The sequence below is a fragment of the Podarcis raffonei genome, chromosome 3, assembly GCF_027172205.1.
Source record: "Podarcis raffonei isolate rPodRaf1 chromosome 3, rPodRaf1.pri, whole genome shotgun sequence".
Lineage (NCBI taxonomy): Eukaryota > Metazoa > Chordata > Lepidosauria > Squamata > Lacertidae > Podarcis > Podarcis raffonei.
This window is the reverse complement of record NC_070604.1, coordinates 93002107-93020080: the sequence shown is the minus strand read 5'-3', so window position 1 is coordinate 93020080 and position 17974 is coordinate 93002107. Positions and strand designations below refer to the sequence as shown.

General features: G+C 42.8%; 1 long non-coding RNA gene across 1 annotated transcript in view; it reads left to right on the top strand.

Annotated features, from left to right (window-relative positions):
- The first annotated feature begins 10733 nt into the window (after positions 1 to 10733).
- The window catches only part of LOC128411058 (uncharacterized), a 28203-nt gene continuing 20962 nt past the window's right edge, over positions 10734 to 17974 (top strand). The window contains exons 1-3 of the long non-coding RNA XR_008329678.1: positions 10734 to 10779; positions 11878 to 12017; positions 13077 to 13237. This is a non-coding gene — a long non-coding RNA (uncharacterized LOC128411058). The remainder of the gene's footprint in view (positions 10780 to 11877; positions 12018 to 13076; positions 13238 to 17974) is intronic.

Genomic DNA, 17974 nt, shown 5'->3' with positions numbered 1-17974 from the left:
GGCTTCTTACACAGCCAGGCTCCCGCCCCTCCGAGCCGAGCGCAGAGCGATCGAGCCGCGCCCCGTCCAAGCCTTCTTCCTTTCGGCGATCGATTAGCCGCGCCGCGCCCAGGAGTCCTAGGTCTCGAGAGCGACCCCCACAAACTCTCCAGGGAGGATGACGAGGAATCGTCGCGCTCGGCTGGCAGAGCCGCGAGGGAAAGGGCCGGGGGTCACGTGGTCGGCGAGGGCGTTCTATGGAGTTGCCCTCGGCGTTTAAGGGCGTTCTCCCTTCTCCCTCGCTCTGCCTCCTCTGGGTGGCGGCACGTGCTTGCTCCTTTTTCGGTAGGCAATCCTTTATGGAGTAGCTGTGCCGTGACTGGAAAGCTCTTCCGGATGGAATGCTGCTAAAGTCAGGCTCTTGTCCTACGCGCGCATGTCCCTGGGAGTAAGAACCCATTGGGGTCTACTTCTGAGTAAACAGGCATGGGGTTTCAGGTTGTGTAGAGCAGAGGGCAGGCAAGCTTTTTGCGATGTGCGTGTTTGTGTGGTATGATCCAGTGTTTTGCTGTTACCTAGAAATCTTCCACGGTCAGTCCGGGAAGTAACTTTGCTCTGTTAAGAAGTAACATTGCTCTAGAATAATCCCCTGCAGATTATTCTAGATTCCCCAAGCTTCCCCTGAAAATCAATTTCCTCAGAACATTTACATGTTATAATGGTTTACCGCAAAAAGATCCTCGTGCATGAGTGGATGGTATTTCTGCTTAGCTGGGAGTTAGCATTATTTTTATTATGTTTAATTGATTTTTTACAAAACATTTTTTTATAATTTTTTTAAAATTTTCACAATAAACATTACATAAAAAAATAAAAAAGACATAAAGTAAAGCAATTAAAACAGCTATGTACACTCTTAATATTAAATCCATATTTTGGTATTCCTTTGAATCCCCTGACTTCCCTCCCCTCCCTCCCCTGGTTCCTTTGTATTATTTTCATTTATGCGTGTCAACAAAGTATCTTTATCTCTAATTACCTCCTAATTTAAACATTGTCCATAGCGTTACAAGTGTTTTTAAAATCCTGCTAATGTATTTACTTCCTTACATTGCTTTTGTATATATGCAATAAACATTTCCCATTTTTTAAATATTTGTTTTCTAAGATTTTCAGTTAGTTTAGCCATTTTTGTATATTCCATTAACTAAATTTGCCAATCTTCCTTAGCTGGGATATCTTCTTTCCAGGGCTGGGCTAACAGTATTCACGCAGCCATTTTTACATACATAAAGTTTTATACTCTTTAGGTAGATCAGCTCCTGTAATTCGTAATAGAAAAGCTTTTGGTTTCTTAACAAAGGTTCTTTTAAACATTTTTTTCAATTCATTATATATCATTTCCCATTTTTTAAAATAACCTTACATTGCCACCACATATGATACCTACGTTTTACGATTTTTACAAAACATCTCGGTGCCTTCCAGTGGCCTTCCAGATATTGCTCGACTACAACTCCCATCATCCCTAACTATTGTCCCTTCTGAATGGAACCAATAGGAGTGGAGTCTAACAGCAACTAGAGGGTTACAGGTCTACTACCGTATAGAACTGCCCTTGATTTAGGATCTACTTCAGAAAACTTCCTGCAGAGACCTTCAGAGTTGTTCTCCCACACTATTAGGCAAAAGACAGCAGCTTTCAGTGCTAATGTCACAGACTACTGGTTTTTGTATGTACACACACACACACACACATATTGGGAAGTAACCAAAATGGAGACAATGGATTGCACCTCCGGGGGTGAAGTCAACGTGCTGCGTTAGTAGCACCAAAGTAACCTGCCTAGGGCGCAAGCCTGGGCAGAGTGTATGAAGGTCCAGACAACAAGACCCACCTCTCAGGCTTGCTGATGTAATCAAAAGGAAATCAGAACAGTATGTTTGGCACCAACTTGACTGCAGGAGTTGCTGGGAGGAGGCATACAGGGTGCCACCCAACCATCTTGGGGACTCTACTCCAGATTTGTGTAGGCTTTCCTTCTTGGCCTCTTGAAGGGGTCACGTGAGGTAGCAGAGGTTAAGGATGAGAGTTCCTTCTAGATGGGCTACCTTCCCAGGTTGATAAGCCCCACCTGCTCTTCACTTAAGCATGTGCAGAAACCATCTTCTTGACCTTGGGACCCACTGTTAGTCTCATCCTTTGGTCCCCACCCTGCACTCAGCTCTCACTTGTGGCTCCTAGAATCAGTCGGCATGCAGCAGCGGTCACTCCCCGACAATGGCTTCAGCTGGCCGGCTAAACTAGCTGAGGGTAGCCAATGGGTCTCAAACCTTTGGTGAGTTAGGGACTTCCCCTGCATGCTTTTGGATAATATAATTGTTGTAGCACCAAATTATTATATGTATTTGTTCAGGAAATAGATGGATTAGGGAATTGGAAACTTTCTTTACAATCACCTTGATTTAAACCAGTCTGCTGAGGACCTGATCTAAAATGCATTTCTTATGAGAGAGTAAAAATGGACAAAAGAAAGGCAAAGCATGCAAGGCAACTTAAAATTACATGTTCTCCCAGTGAAAAGCTTCAGTTCCCAAAGGTGCTTGAACATAACTTGAACTGATAAGGTGACCTAAATTCAGCAGACACAGGCTGCCCTATTTATAAAGATCTGTCATTGAGAGATAACCAGCAGATGAGTTTTCATGATGCATCTGTTAATTCAGGTAGGAGCTGTAATGGACTCGGGACTTCCGGGTTGGCGCCTCCGGCAATGGCGGAGCTCCTCCGATAGGGAGGAACTTGCTCCGTGGAAAGCAGGGTCTGACCGCCACGGCGAAGGCGGAGACCCATAGAAATCACAAGCGGAAGAAACTTGTGAACCTGGGATTCGGCTGGCACCTTTTGCGCCTCCCCTACTCGCGGGGAAACCCTGTTTTGGGGATCCGGAGCGACGTGGGGTGAGTGGTGCGGTGCTTTGAATCGACTGCTTCTTTCACGGAGTAAAGCCGCATTGCTGTTGCCGGAGAGCGCTGACTTTTTCCTGTGGACAATTGGATTTTAAACAACTACCTGTGAGTAGAACGGAAAATTGGATCTTTAAATACCTTAATACCTTAATTTGGCACTGAAGCGGGAAGGTCATAAACAGGAAGTCCGCCTTCTGCTTTTGTAAATAGACTGAAGCAAAGACGTTACAAGCTAAAGTCTTTGAAAGTTTTTGGCAAAGGATTAAATTTCCATCTGTTTAAAATACAAAACCCCCCTTGGAAGCAGGAGAAGAGGGGGAAATTTTGGACCTAGTGAGCCTGCAGGAGAGAGTAAAAAATCAAATTACCACTGCTCTGAACCTGGGAACGGGCTGCCAGAGGACGTTTGGGGAGAGTTCATTGACAGAACGGATTTGACAGCTAGCTAAATAAGAGCAAGATACTGTTTCCATTGTCCCTTTCTGCGTTTAAAAAGGAGGAAAAGTAACTCAAAACTGAAACTATCTTTAATGCTTGAGTTGTGCTTGAAAGAACTGATACAAGTGGAGACTGTTTCCCTCTAGAGGGAGCTTTTGAAACTGTTACAGGAGTGTAACTGGGGGATCTCCAGCTGCAAGATAAGGATTCTGAGAACCAGAGATTGACCTTGGACCATTTAAAAATGTTGACAGGAGAAGCCATTGTGACTGTTTTATGTAAGATAAGCTGTTTGCTGGAACAGCTTCATAAAAAGACGGATGACATGACTTTTAAAATTGATAATTTGGAACAGAAAGTGACTAATTTGAGTCAAAAAGCGAGCACCAACACAGAAATAATTCAAGACTTGGTACAGGAATCTACTTTGGCAGGACAAATGGTGGAGGAGAAGGAGAAAGCTGCTGTTGTTGAACATAAAGTAATACAAGCGGGATCCTTAGCTTTACAGAAGCAAATTGAGGACTATAAGTTGAGGCCTTTTATGATTGAATCTAGAAAAAGTCAGATTTTGAGGATTGGACCCCGGCTTGGACTGAAGAAGGAAAGTTGGAAAGATCCCTCTATGCAGGGATTAACTGACTTCTGGGACATGGACTTTGGCCTGGAGGAGATTGAAGTTTTGGGGGCCTTTGGATTTGGAGGGATCTTGAAATATGTCCTGAAACACTTTATGGATCTTAGTTTCAACTATGGAAATTTGGCTGACCTGTCCAGAAGGAATAAAAGTATTGGTAGGTTGGAGTCTCCCCGAGATTTGATCTTTAGCATCAAAGAATATGAAGAAGACCTGCAGAAGGGACCTGGAAAAGAGTTAAGAGCCTTGGACATAAGATCTCCAGGTTGATGGACTACAGTGGTACCTCGCAAGACGAATGCCTCACAAGACGAAAAACACGCAAGACGAAAGGGTTTTTCGTTTTTTGAGTTGCTTCGCAAGACGATTTTCCCTATGGGCTTGCTTTGCAAGATGAAAACGTCTTGCGAGTTTGTTTCCTTTTTTCTTAAAGCCGCTTGAAGAGGTGCAGTTGCGACGGACCGTGCTTCGCAAGACGAAAAACATCGCAAGATGAAAAGACTCGCGGAACGAATTAATTTCGTCTTGCGAGGCACCACTGTATATGGAGTTGACGGAAAGGACTGGCAGAATCCGAAACCAGGGAGAGGAGATGGTGGAAGAAGATTGGAAAATTTAAAGTTTATATATAGAAATATGGTAAAACTAATGAGTGATAGAAAAATGGTGGAATGATATTTTATGGATTTAGCAGAAATGTTATAAGGAGTTAAGCATATATAAGTATTTTAGTTTTAATGGAAAATAAGGTTAAAAAAATGTTATTTACAATATGATAGAAAATGGAGAAAGATGGAAAGGATTTGCTGAAACAATTATTAGAAGTGGAATACAAAAAGGGAGGTGAGAGGAGGTCGAGGAAACAAGGGAATGAAAGAGAATGGAAAAGAGATGATGTATGTATGTTTTTAAATTGTTTTGTTTTTGTTTTATTTAGGGTTAGGGAGTGGGTTTTGGTTAGTTTAGTTTGATGTGTTTAGTTTAATGGGTTTGGGTTGTGTTTTGTATTGTCTATATATTGTTTTGTATTGTGTTTTTTTCTCTTTTGTTTTTTCTCTTTTGTCTTCTTTTCTTTTCTTTTCCTTTTTTGTAATCTTTAAAAGCAATAAATATTACTTTTTTTAAAAAAGGAACTGTAATGGACTCTTAACTGAGGTTTTATGGATAGAGAATTATTGGGGGGGGGGTTGTGTCCATTGCTTAAACTAACTACGTAATGAATATTATGAATAGGGAAATGCATTAGCGGATTTGTTTGATTTGGTATTGTGAAGGTAATTGTGTATTAATGCAAATATTACAATGCAAATATGCTGCTACTGCAAATAACAACAGTAACAGCCTGCCACCAGTATACAGGTTATAGGATTTGGGTGAAGAACAACTTGTAAATAATTGAAGTAAGTAATAAATAAACCTGACCATGATAAACACACCAGAGGGTCATCTCACTCCCTTTCTCTACCATGAACTGATCAGTCAGATGCTATAGGAGGCTGGGAACAATTCTTGTGGTATCAGCTAAGCATCAATGACAGATGGCCATCCAACCTCTGTTAAAAGACTTCCACTGAAGTCCCTCACCTTCCAGGGGAGTCTGTTCCACCATCAAACAGCTTTTACTGTCAGAAAGTTCTTCCTGGTGTTTAGTCTGAATCTCCTTTCCTGAAACTTGAATCTATTGGTTTGGATCCTCCAGAGCAGGAGAAAAGAAGCTTGTTCCATCCTCCAAGTGACAGCACTTTAGATATTTGAAGATGGGTATCCTATCTCCTCTCAGTCTCCTCTTTACCAGGCTTCACATACCCAACTCCTTCCAACGTTCCTCATAAGGCTTGGTTTCCAGACCCTTGATCATCTTGGCTGCCCTCTGCTACACATGTTCCAGCTTGTCAATATCCTTCTTAAACTGCGGTGCCTAGAACTGGAAAAAGTACTCCAGGAGTGGTCTGACCAAGGCAGAATAGAGTGGTACTATTACTTTCCTTGAATATACATGAAATAAATACACCTGCCACCCCCTGTATGCAGAGTCCTGTGACACTCCAGAACCAAAGAAGCATGCTCTGTTTTCCTTATCTGAAGAACCCCATAGGGCAGGCATAGACAAACTCAGCCCTCCAGATTTTTGGGGACTACAACTCCCATCATCCCTGACCACTGGTCCTGTTAGCTAGAGATGATGGGTGTTGTAGTCCCAAAACATCTGAAGGGCTGAGTTTGCCTATGCCTGCCATAGGGGATCCTGCAGGCACTCCCTAATCTAGATATGCCTGAATACTTAGCTATTTGGGACAGAAGAGTCTGGCTTGATGGCATCTTCCACAAAATCTGCCTATGTTAGGAAGTGAAGAAATTTGATTATCTCTGCACTAGATGGCACCACAGCTACAGTTAAAATGTGGCACATATAGGAAACACTCCATGGTGAAAAGAGAGTCACTCTTGTATTCACATTCCTTCCTGAGAGCCAAAGGACCACCTTTGTTGAATGTGACTATGCATTGGCAGGTGTGAGTTTTTCTTAAATGATAGCAGGGCAGGGGCTGGAAGGAGAGAAAAGAGGGGGCAGAAAATACTCATTGCAGTGCAGAGGAAAATGGTCTAATGGTATTTTCACTTTTGCCATGTTCCAGATCTGAACTGGCCCCTCCAAGGATGTGATTTAACACTGATAGACGCATGCACAAAACAATGTTACCTTGGGTTAAGAACTTAATTCATTCCAGAGGTCCGTTCTTAACCTGAAACTGTTCTTAACCTGAAGCATCACTTTAGCTAATGGGGCCTCCCGCTGCCGCTATGCCGCAGCAGCACAATTTCTGTTCTCATCCTGAAGCAAAGTTCTTAACCCGAGGTACTATTTCTGGGTTAGCGGAGTCTGTAACCTGAAGCGTCTGTAACCACTGTATGTAGTTTGGCTAAGGAAATAAGTTCCATGATGTTGTTTTACAGGGACGGATTACTTGGGATGCAGGAATATACCTGTGATGCGTGGTGTTTTTGTCATTTATTTTTATGTGTAAATATACAAACCAAGTAAGGGGAAGCAGGCAGACTCCCAGAGAGGCATCTGCTAGTCTTTGAAGCTACATCAGAGGCAACAGCATATGCCTGTATCTACCCAAGGCTACGTCATGCCAGCCAGCAGCAAGCATTCAATCTGTTTTTCTCATCATTGCTTTTTAAAAATCATGCTTTGTTTTTTTAAAAAAGACGTCAAGGCAATTCACAACAATTAGATGAAAAGTTAAATAAGAGCTATCAAGAATACCAGCACTACATTAAAAAAACACCCTCAAATCATCAATGTAAATCAATGAAATATCCTGACGTTGAGTTGGAATCTCCTTTCTTGTAGCTTGAATTCATTGGTTTGGGTCCTACCCTTTGGAGCAGCAGAAAACAAGCTTGTTGCATCTTCCATGTGACAGCCCTTAAGATATTTGAAGATGGCTATCATATGTCCTCTCAGTCTCCTTTTATCCAGGCTAAACATACCCAACTCCTCCAATTGTTCCTCATAAGGTTTGGTCTCCAGACCCTTGATCATCTTGGTCACCTTCCTCTGCATATGTTCTAGTTTGTCAATATCCTTAAATTGCACTGCCCAGAACTGGACACAGTATTCCAGGTGTGCTCTGACGAAGGCAGAATAGAGAGGTATTATTGCTTCCTTTGATCAGGACCCTATAGTTCTATTGATGCAGCCTAGAATAGCATTAGCTTTTTTTTACTACTGTTTATTCATTTAATCTTGTGGTCTGCTAAGACCCCTAGATCCTTTTCACAATATACATCAGGAGGCTTAGTTTGGTCAGAATTGAGTCTACACATCCAGAGTTAACACTAAATACGACTAAACAACAACAAACTTTACTTCTGGTCAGTGAGCCACCATAGCCTCTAGAGGGCACAAAAAATTGTGCCCTGGTTTTTTTAGACTTGTCTGCCCATGTACTATATGAAACCAAAGGGGCACATTGGTTGCCAGATAACAATTTTTTTCAGATCTCCTACCCCACTATTTCTCCTCCAGCTCCAGCCACCTGAGAGAATGTCAGAGCCTTAAAGGGCCAGCCCTCTGGCCTGAAGGTGAGCCCTACTCTATAGCCTTCCTTCTGGTGTGTTCCTGTCATTGCTGAACTCACAATGTGGCGTGGGTGGCATCTGGTTCTTCAGGGGGGTCTCAAGGGTCCAGGATCTGGCCTTATAGGCCCTGGAGATCTGAAAGGTTCCTCTGAAAATTCTTAACCAACTGCCTCTGGTGCAGTGGTCTTCCTCAGTCAGCTCTAAGCCCTGACCTAGACATAGCTCCCGATCTGGTGCCCCTGCAGCCTCCATCTCTGTGCCCAAATCAGTGCTGGGTACAGGGGTCATGGAGCTTTGAATCATTTGCTCCTCCATATAGTCATCTTCAGCCCATATGCACAAAACATTTTAATTATATTTTTGTTATTTGTCTTGGGAGGCTCACTTTAGTACCATATGATGCCTCTTGTCTTCCAAGTGTGTTTTTTGCAAAGGACATCGCTGCCCTTCCACAAGGGACTTGTTATATTGATGAATAAATTAGGCATAAAGATCTGTTTCTCCTGCTTCCTAATTATAGGCATACAGTTGTTTCCTCTCTGTAGACGTGCACATTCTATGCACATCAGATTTCTGAGATACAACCACCCCTTCTGTTTGTAAATTTAACTGCTAAGAAGTTGTAGTGAAGGCAGTAGGGAGTTAAAACTCATGATCCCAGTGTCAATAAGGCTGGTCCAGGTGGGAGTGTCCACAGTATCCCAGGTGAGAGATGGGGTAGCATCCCTGGATGTTTCAAGATTGCGACTTGGATCCAAAATATGTGCATCATCTGGAGCATGTGGGTGTTTTGTATACTATTTTTTATTACTGTGTTGGGTATTATTCTCTCTCCTGTTTAATTCTAAGCTGGTTTTTTAAAAATTGTTTTAAACACATTTGAATGGGCTTTTTTGATTGATTGATATTATTATTTCTAATTGTTTCTAATATATATATTTGAACTGTTAGTTATTCTCTTGAGATGTTGTGAGCCTCTTTGGGCGCATTTTTGTGGAAAAGTGGCATACAGATAAACAGATGATGATGAAAATTAAGCACAATATTACAAAATGGCAACCAGTCTCCAGTGAGCTCTTTTCAAAGGAAACCAGCCATTGGTAAGCACTGTGCCCATGGAACTTTTCCAGCACTATTAGAATTGGGGTGTACATCACAAATGTCCCTATGGGAAAACAATACCATATAGCAGGGCTTGGAGAGGCAACTTTTTGGATGTCACCTCTCTGGGGTTGCTAACTGAACTGGGCTCCTCTTATATCTTTAACAGTGTCTTTAGCAGCAGCTTCTGATGGAGAAACTAGCCCCATTGGCCGTCACTGACAATTCCCATATTGTGCTTTCCTTATCTCTGTAGTTGAACTGTGGCTCATTCTTGGTCCTTGTCTAATCACCCACTATATGACTAATCTGCATCATTCATTAAAAGGGCCATAAATTACTGTTGACAGGAGTGGGAAATGTGTGACAGTGTCACTAGCTTCTGTTGGCTTTCAGTGACAAGCTTTCGAATCTAGCAGTCAGTGTGATTCTCTTCATTCTGGTTCAGGAGCTGTTGGTTGCATGGAATGTCAGACAAATCTAGTGAAGATGAATAGTCCGAGAAGCTGAACTTTTCTGCTGGCAAAAGAAGCTGAGCTTTGGGGTGGGGGTAGAGGAATACAGAGTTCATGTTTTATAACCCCTTCTTCACCTCGTATCCTATAATTTATGATATTGGAGGTGCCTTTCTATAGACCACTGAACTCCAGTTTAATCAAACAGAAGCATAGGTGACTCTTTACAGGGACCAGTTTGAAACAGAAGACACCCAGAAGTATCAAATCAAATCAAATTTATTAAAACAGTCACAGACCAGAAGTATCAGTGGATCAAAGTAAGACGATCTAGTGCTGGCTTGTGGGACTTCAAATAAAATAAATGAAAATAATAGCATTGGCTTTTTCTGAATTTAAGCAGGACTGACCAGGGCTGACTAGGATCACACACACACACACACACACACACACACACAGAACTTACGGGGTCCCATAGAGGGGGGTCAAACTGGGTCTGCCTGGCCTTCAGTCTGGGCCCAGTTTGACCCCCTTCTATGGGACCCTGTAAGTTACCTCTTTGGCCCTTTTATCGGCTCATGTGGGACCAACTTGGATAGCTGGTCTTGATGAATATTTGAGGTTCCTGACCCCTATGGTTGTACAGTGGTACCTCAGGTTACATACACTTCAGGTTACAGACTCCGCTAACCCAGAAATAGTGCTTTAGGTTAAGAACTTTGCTTCAGGATGAGAACAGAAATCGTGCTCCAGCGGCGTGGCGGCAGCAGGAGGCCCCATTAGCTAAAGTGGTGCTTCAGGTCAAGAACAGTTTCAGGTTAAGAATGGACCTCCAGAACGAATTAAGTACTTAACCCGAGGTACCACTGTAATGGGCAGTCATTTAATTTTATCCTCATTCTAATTTTTAAACTGTATTTTAATCAATTGTTTGTGTTTTAATGTATTTGATATTTGATGTTAGCCGCCCTGAGCCCAGTCTTAGCTGGGGAGGGCAGGGTATAAATAAAAATTTACTTACTTACTTACACTCCAAGGAATGGTGTGAAAAATTCTTCCTTCTAGGACTAGAAGACATCAAATGAAGATGAATGTTGGCAGATTGGGGTGAGACAAAAGGAGATGCTTCCTCCCACAGTGCACAGGAATTTGCTCTTGCAAGAGGTAGTGAGGGCTATTGGTTGGATGGCTTTAAAAGGGGATTGGACAATTGAATGGAAAATAAGGCTACTAGACACAATGACCGAGTTGTACTTTCACTGAATACCAGCGACAAGTGGGGAAGTGCATAAGAACTAGATGGGTCATTGGCTGATCCAGCAGGCTTCTTGATGTTCTTATGAAACAGTAATAAATGTAAACATAGGAGGAGACATGCCCGTACCCCTGCTTATATTAAGAGGTGAAATGGTGATGATGATGATAGCAACCACTGTGACCCACCAGGACAATTCTCAATAATAAAATAGATTTTCAGGATTCAAGTAGCTTCTCAATTCTTTCAGAGGAAGATCCGTCAGTCTTTGGCAGGGTGACTAAAAAAAACAACCCATCCATAGTGGATAACATTAGCCTTATGGTTTATTATTCCATTTTTAATTAAACAAAAAGTCTCTGTTGTTCCAGCACAGGCTTGAATGGATCACAGAGATTATTTCTCTCCCATTTCTTTGCAGCGGGGAGAAAAACCATCAGTTCCATTATTTGAACATGGCTATTATATCACATCTTGGTCTAAGCATACCTAACTTCCTCAACCGAGCCAGTGTGGTGTAGTGGTTAAGAGCGGTAGACTCATAATCCGGTGAACTGGGTTCGCGTCCCCGCTACTCTACATGCAGCTGCTGGGTGACCTTGGGCCAGTCACACTTCTCTGAAGTCTCTCAGCCCCACTCACCTCACAGAGTGGTTTTTGTTGGGGAGGACGGGAACGGAGATTGTTAGCCACTTTGAGACAGCTTAGGGTAGTGATAAAGCAGGATATCAAATCCAAACTCCTCCTCCTCCTTCTTCTCATAAGGCTTGGTATCCTGACCCTTTCTTCATCTTGGTCACCCTCCTCTGTACATGTTCCAATTTGTGAATACCCTTCTTAAACTGGGGTGTCCAGAACTGGACACAGTAGCCCTGGGTGGGAGTGTTCCTACATACAAAGGTGCATGGTTCTTGGTGACAAGACTTGTATTCTGCACCTCTTGATTTTAGCTCTGCCACCTCCTCTTCCTGCGGAGTCCCTTCTACTGGTTGGTTGAAGACTCCCTCCATTCCCCATGAGGCTCTGCTCTCTGCAGGAGGGGCAATGAAGAGAGCCATTAGTTCTGATTCCCCATCTTTAGTGTCATAAGGTGAGGACTTCTGTCCTCTTTTCCTGGTCACCAGCCTTCAAGCCTCTCTTCTTCTCCTCCTCCTCCTCCTCTCCTATCAGGGGCTGCCCAAATATATCAGATCCTCACAAAACCCAGGGGTCCATATCAATATCTGGCCTGTGTCAATCCTGTCATTCTTTTTTTAAAAGGGAAATGCTGTGTTTTGATTGATTTCCCCCAAATCAAGCTTGATCCAAATGAAGGGGGGAAACACAGTCCAGACACATTTTAAGCCAAAAATCTGTACACAGCCTTAGTTGTGCTAGAACAAGTGAGTTAAATAAGATCATGATTTAATGAGCAGGAAGAAGAATATCTCAAGGAGGTTTCCAAAAGTCTTCCTGGAAGAGGATACCATCCAGAAAGGTCGTGTCTGAGATTATGAATCCCAAAACCCTGTGAAAATTGGGTTGGAATGCTGGTTTCTATTATCTTGTTTATATTAATGCTGGAGCTCTGAACTTCACTGGTACAGGTTATGGAGGAAGCAGGGAGAATTGTTTCCTGAAAGAAACAAAACTTTGGCTCCCTATAGGTGCTGGGAATGGTCAGTGTTTCTAATTCTAAGGACAAGCTGGTATGAGGCACATGCAACGGGGAGGCCAGGGCATGTAGAAAATAATGTGCCCTACAGGGAGAGTGCTTTGGTGTGGCTTACAGGCTCACAGCCATTTTGCAGTTTCCATAGAAACACGGAGGAGATTTTGAAACAACTTGCTGTGAAAGTTGACAAATCCATGAAGCATTGCCTGCCAATGCCCTTGTGGTGTTCGAGTGCATTTAACTCTCTTGTTTTCATGCGAGGTGAATGGATGTAATACAAACGATCAATTAAAGCCTTTTGAAAGTTGGAAATAAAGAGACTAAGTGGTTTTAAAACAACAGAGGGGCGGAATTGTGGAATGGTATCTTTACTCTCACAAGAGCAAAGAATGGCTGTATTCACAGATCACGTTAAACCACAGTTAAGCTGGGTTTAACTGTGGTTTGAGGTAAATGAGCAGCATGCTCAGGAATTCCTGCATCACTTCTCCCCAGAGCTTGGCCTTGGCAGGAGCAACAAAGTACAAGTCTTGGATTGTAGTATCATAGGAAGCTGGGCTCATGGTTTGTCTCCCCCAGACAAACTACATACTGTTAAGACAAGAACAAGTGTTGATTACTGTTTACCGTTCTTTGGAGAGAAGCAAACTACAGCTGTGAGTATGGACGACATAGTAATCCAAGGTGTGTTGTGTTTTGTTCCTCCCAGTGCAGTGTGGTGTGGCCGGGAGCTAAGAAGAGTCTGTCATCGCTCTCCCCAGCGTTACCATTTTAAATATAACCGGCAGTGTGCTTTATAGTAATTGCAGCCTGTGTTTTTGATCTGGTGAACTTCAGGGGCCAACAAGGCAGAGCTATTTATTTGCTGTTTCAATGTTTTATGAGTTTTCTTTTATTATAATGAAGACAGCAGGAGGTTGAGTGGCTGGCAGGGTCTAGCCGAGAATCCATATTTCCAAGTCTATTTTTGAGCAGACACAAAAGTTGGATCTCCTCTGAAGCTGCAGGCACAGTTATTATGTCTCTGGAGACATGGCAGGCCTGCACCTGCTTGACGTTAAACAATGCAGCTTGATTCAGCGGCATTCTAGAACTTGCCAAACAAAGAGTCTGGCGATCTCTATGGAAAAAAAGGAATATTGTTGGCTACACACGATGGCTATATGCTGTCTTCCAGATCAGCAGGCCTCTGAATAATAACAGCTCCTAGGGAGCAGTTAAGATGATTGCCCTCATATCTAGCGAGAGAGCTTTTCATGCTCTTCCTCATCTCCAGAATCCCAGAAGTATCTTTTTGGCCGCTGTAGGAAACAGGATTCTACTCAAGTAGACAGACCTTTGGTCCAGCAGAGTTATTCCATTTTCTTAATCCCTTTAAGAGACCCTCTCCTCCTGTGTATAACATGTACTCCTAAACCAGCCTTGCAGATAAATAAACAAACCCACAAAAGGTACAAACTCCACCTAGCAGGCTGGGATGGATTACTCTGCGCTGGTCAGACTTTCCTTCCTCCATGTCTAGCATAGAAACCAAGTAGGCTGGTGAAGGAAGAATGGAATGATCCACACCTCTTCTGCCAGGCTGTTCACTCACCTACATGGAATTTTGGGTTGCCTAGGGCTACCAAGCAAGTTGTGAAATTCGAGGCTACCCTGATCTATTCTGTGCCCCTGTGCAGTTAAAGTTGCTGGCTGATATGCTGCGCTTGAGCCAGATGGATGCAGAAGACAATACAAACCTTTGATGAACAGAATACAGAAGTGGATATAAAATGTTAGCAGCAGCAATAGCACTAATGCAATGCAAGAGAAAACTGTTGAACTGCATTAGTTTGGGGGCGGGGGCGGGGAGAGAGACAATGATCAAGTAGTTCTTTCAAAAACTGTCCTTTGTGGTTACCCATAGTGTTTTTATGGAGCAGTCAAGTAATTTCGTTGTCCCCGAGAGGGGGCAATGACAATAAAGATATTATTTATTATTTATTATTATTATTATTATTATTATTATTATTATTATTATTACCCAACATGCCTGGAATAAACTCCCAATTATGAGCTATTGCAGCAACATCTACAGGACCTCAAGAGGCTCCCAAATTACTAAACTACAGCCAAGGTCCCCTGGCACACATAACAACAAAAACAAAGGCAACAAACCAGAGGCAGAAATCTTTTAAGAGAGTTAAAATAGAAGGCTGCATTTTTCTTGCCCCTCAAGGGTTTGCAAATGCTGCCCCAGCAGCTTCCTAACACTTTATTTCAGCAACACTTTGAAGCTCTTTAAGAAAATTGGGATAAATAAGTGGCGCTGTTTTTTCCAGATTGCAGCCAATAAACTAGAACTTTTCCTACTTCCCTGCAGTGATTAAAGCCTGTAACCACAGCAAACGAAATGGCTATATAAATCCAGATTGCAAGTGTTACCTCCCTATAGGCAAGAAAATTAGAAAGGAAGAAAATCCCAGCCTAGTAACCCCTCCTCTGCAACCACAAAACATTTCAGCCAGAAAAACATAAGAAGTAATGGAGCTGTTGCACATGTTCTCTGAGCCGTTGCTTTATTTTCATCTGGCTGAACTATTAAGGGAGATTACGTGACCCCCCCTCTAAGCATGGAAAGGTGTGGAGGGAATCGTGAGCAAGCTCTGCTCCCCTGTCATCACCTGCACATTCAATCCAGTGGCAACTGATGCCCATTGGAATTGGTGGTCTGGAAGGCAGGGAGCCAAACAGTAGGCAGAGCCAGAGCCAATGGCAGGCATGACCAACTAATTCTAGCAGACCCTCCAAGTGTCCCTATTTTCCAGGGACAGTACTGGATTTACAGAAGGCGTCTCAGTTTCTGATATGATCCCAGAATGTCCTGCTTTTCTTTAAAGGTAAAGGGACTCCTGACCATTAGGTCCAGTCGTGACCGACTCTGGGCTTGTGGCGCTCATCTCGCTTTATTGGCCGAGGGAGCCGGCGTACAGCTTCCGGGTCATGTGGCCAGCATGACTAAGCCGCTTGTGGCGAACCAGAGCAGCACACGGAAACGCCGTTTACCTTCCTGCCTATTTAACTACTTGCACTTTGACGTGCTTTTGAGCTGCTAGGTTGGCAGGAGCAGGAACCGAGCAATGGGCGCTCACCCCGTCGCGGGGATTCGAACCGCCGACCTTCTGATCGGCAAGTCCTAGGCTCTGTGGTTTAACCCACAGCGCCACCCATGTCCCATTTTGCTTTTCTTTAGTATGTCCCTATTTTCATTGGAAAAATATTGGAGGACATGGAATTATGCAACCCTGTAGTGGAGGAGAAAAGAAACTATACAACCTCTAGAAGACATCTGAAGGCAGCTCTGTATAGGGATTTTAAAAAAAATATTTAGTTATGTTTTTATAATTGTGTATGTTGGAAGCCTCCCAGAGTGGCTGGACAACCCAGTCAGATGGCTGGGGTATGTATAAATATAATAATAATAATAATAATAATAATAATAATAATAATAATAATAATGGGACATCCCTATTTTCATCAGTGAAATGTTGGAAGGTATGTTCCAGTTTCTGCCCCGCTCCTCCTCCCTGCTTAGTTCTATAATGGTAACACTGAGTGCCACAATCTGGACTGGATGCAAGTAAGATGGCAGGTGGTGACTGTCTGGAGGCAAAGCAAGTTTGGTGGAACAATACCCAATTTGCCCTAATAGTCTAGCTCCATGTACTGCAGATGGATGTGCATAGAGACCCTCTATTTGAAGAGGGACCCTTGGCCAAACGGTCTTCCCCTGAGTGGAAGCCACACCCCACACCCCGAGCAAGTTTTACTCCCTATGTTGTAGCTTCACTGCATGGATGTCAGGAAGCATCTTGGAGATGCAAGGAGATGTGGCAGTGCACAGAGAAATTGGAATTGGCCCACCCAGCTCCACAACCCCCTCCAGACCTTATTTCAACACATGGAAGAAGTTGTGTTCTCCCCACATCCTGTGTTATTAAAGAACACCCATATTAGACTCCCCAGACGATATGGCATATACATTTTGTTTTGGTCGGAAGACACATTCTGAATGCACCAAGTAGGAAAATCTATAATACATCTCATCAAAGCACTGAAGGAACAGAAGGACTCTATTGTCTCTCAGATGGCTTGCATAGTTTCTTAAAAAGCAAAGGGTAACACTTGTCTGACTGACACACTAAGCAGGGAATATTTCCAGCTCAATTAAGCTTTATGGGTTGATAAGCAGGAAATGCAGACTCTTAAAAAAAAAGTTATGTGGGACATGATTTCAAATGCAAATAAGGGCACTTGCAAGCTGTTGTAAAATTCTGGACAGTAGAATGTCTGACTGCAGGCAACTTTTTTTTTAATGCTTTCAACCCTCAGTGGTGGTTGGTGCTCCTTGTGGGGCTGCACAGAGGCCAATGAGTGGTCACAGGGTTGCTGCCAAGTTCTGGTTTTCTCCCCATCCTTCTCCCTTGCAAAACTACTGTGGGCACATAAGTATTGCGATTCAAGAAATAGCACCTAACTAAACTAAGAAGCATCTTACTCTGGTTCAGAAGGGGTCCCTGGTGTCACAATTTCTAGGGTTGGTTCAATGCCAAAGAAACTATGTTACTCAGAAATAAGCCCCACTGAATTCCATGGGGATTGCTCCCTTAGAAGTACAGGATTGTAGCCTAAATTTGTTAATCTTCAAAGTGCCACGCAGGGCTGTTAACAAGGGACCTGTCACCCCACAGATTTCCAAATTTATGGGAAAGGTTATCGTGTTCTCCCATCTTACTTCTACATCTTTCGTTTCTAGAATGTGGACTTGATTTAGAGATGATTTGAGAGTTATTAATGAGGGTCTTCGGGGGATTAAACTGATTTGGGGCAAGATCTGTTGAGAAATTAAATGCGGACAAGCAAATTATAGATCTGGAACAGGATTCCAGTTAATTGAAGATTAATTGAATAAATTGCTGAATTGGATGCAACTGTCCAGCTGCCTTCTATATAACCTTTACATTCTAAATATTCATCTGTACATATAAATTAGCACTTGCAAATTTGTGTCTATACCTCCCCCCCCCCATCGTTGAAGTGCTTAGCAACCTCCCTGTTTAAGATAATTTTAAAAATCTACTTTGCAAGATAAAATATTCTATGGTTGTAACACCAACATGAGTAGTTAAGGCCGCAATCCCAACCCCACTTACTTGGGAGTAATCCACATTGAATTCAGTAGGACTTATTTCTGAGTAGATGTGGTTAGGATTGCATTTTAAGTAGTTGGCCACATCCGTTTTTCTCCTGCATTGACAAATTTGTCTTTTCCATCACGTTTTGGGAATTCATAGCCAAAAAATTAAAAATCAAGCTTTTGTCCTGTGAGTCAAGTAAAACTTATATCAAGGGTG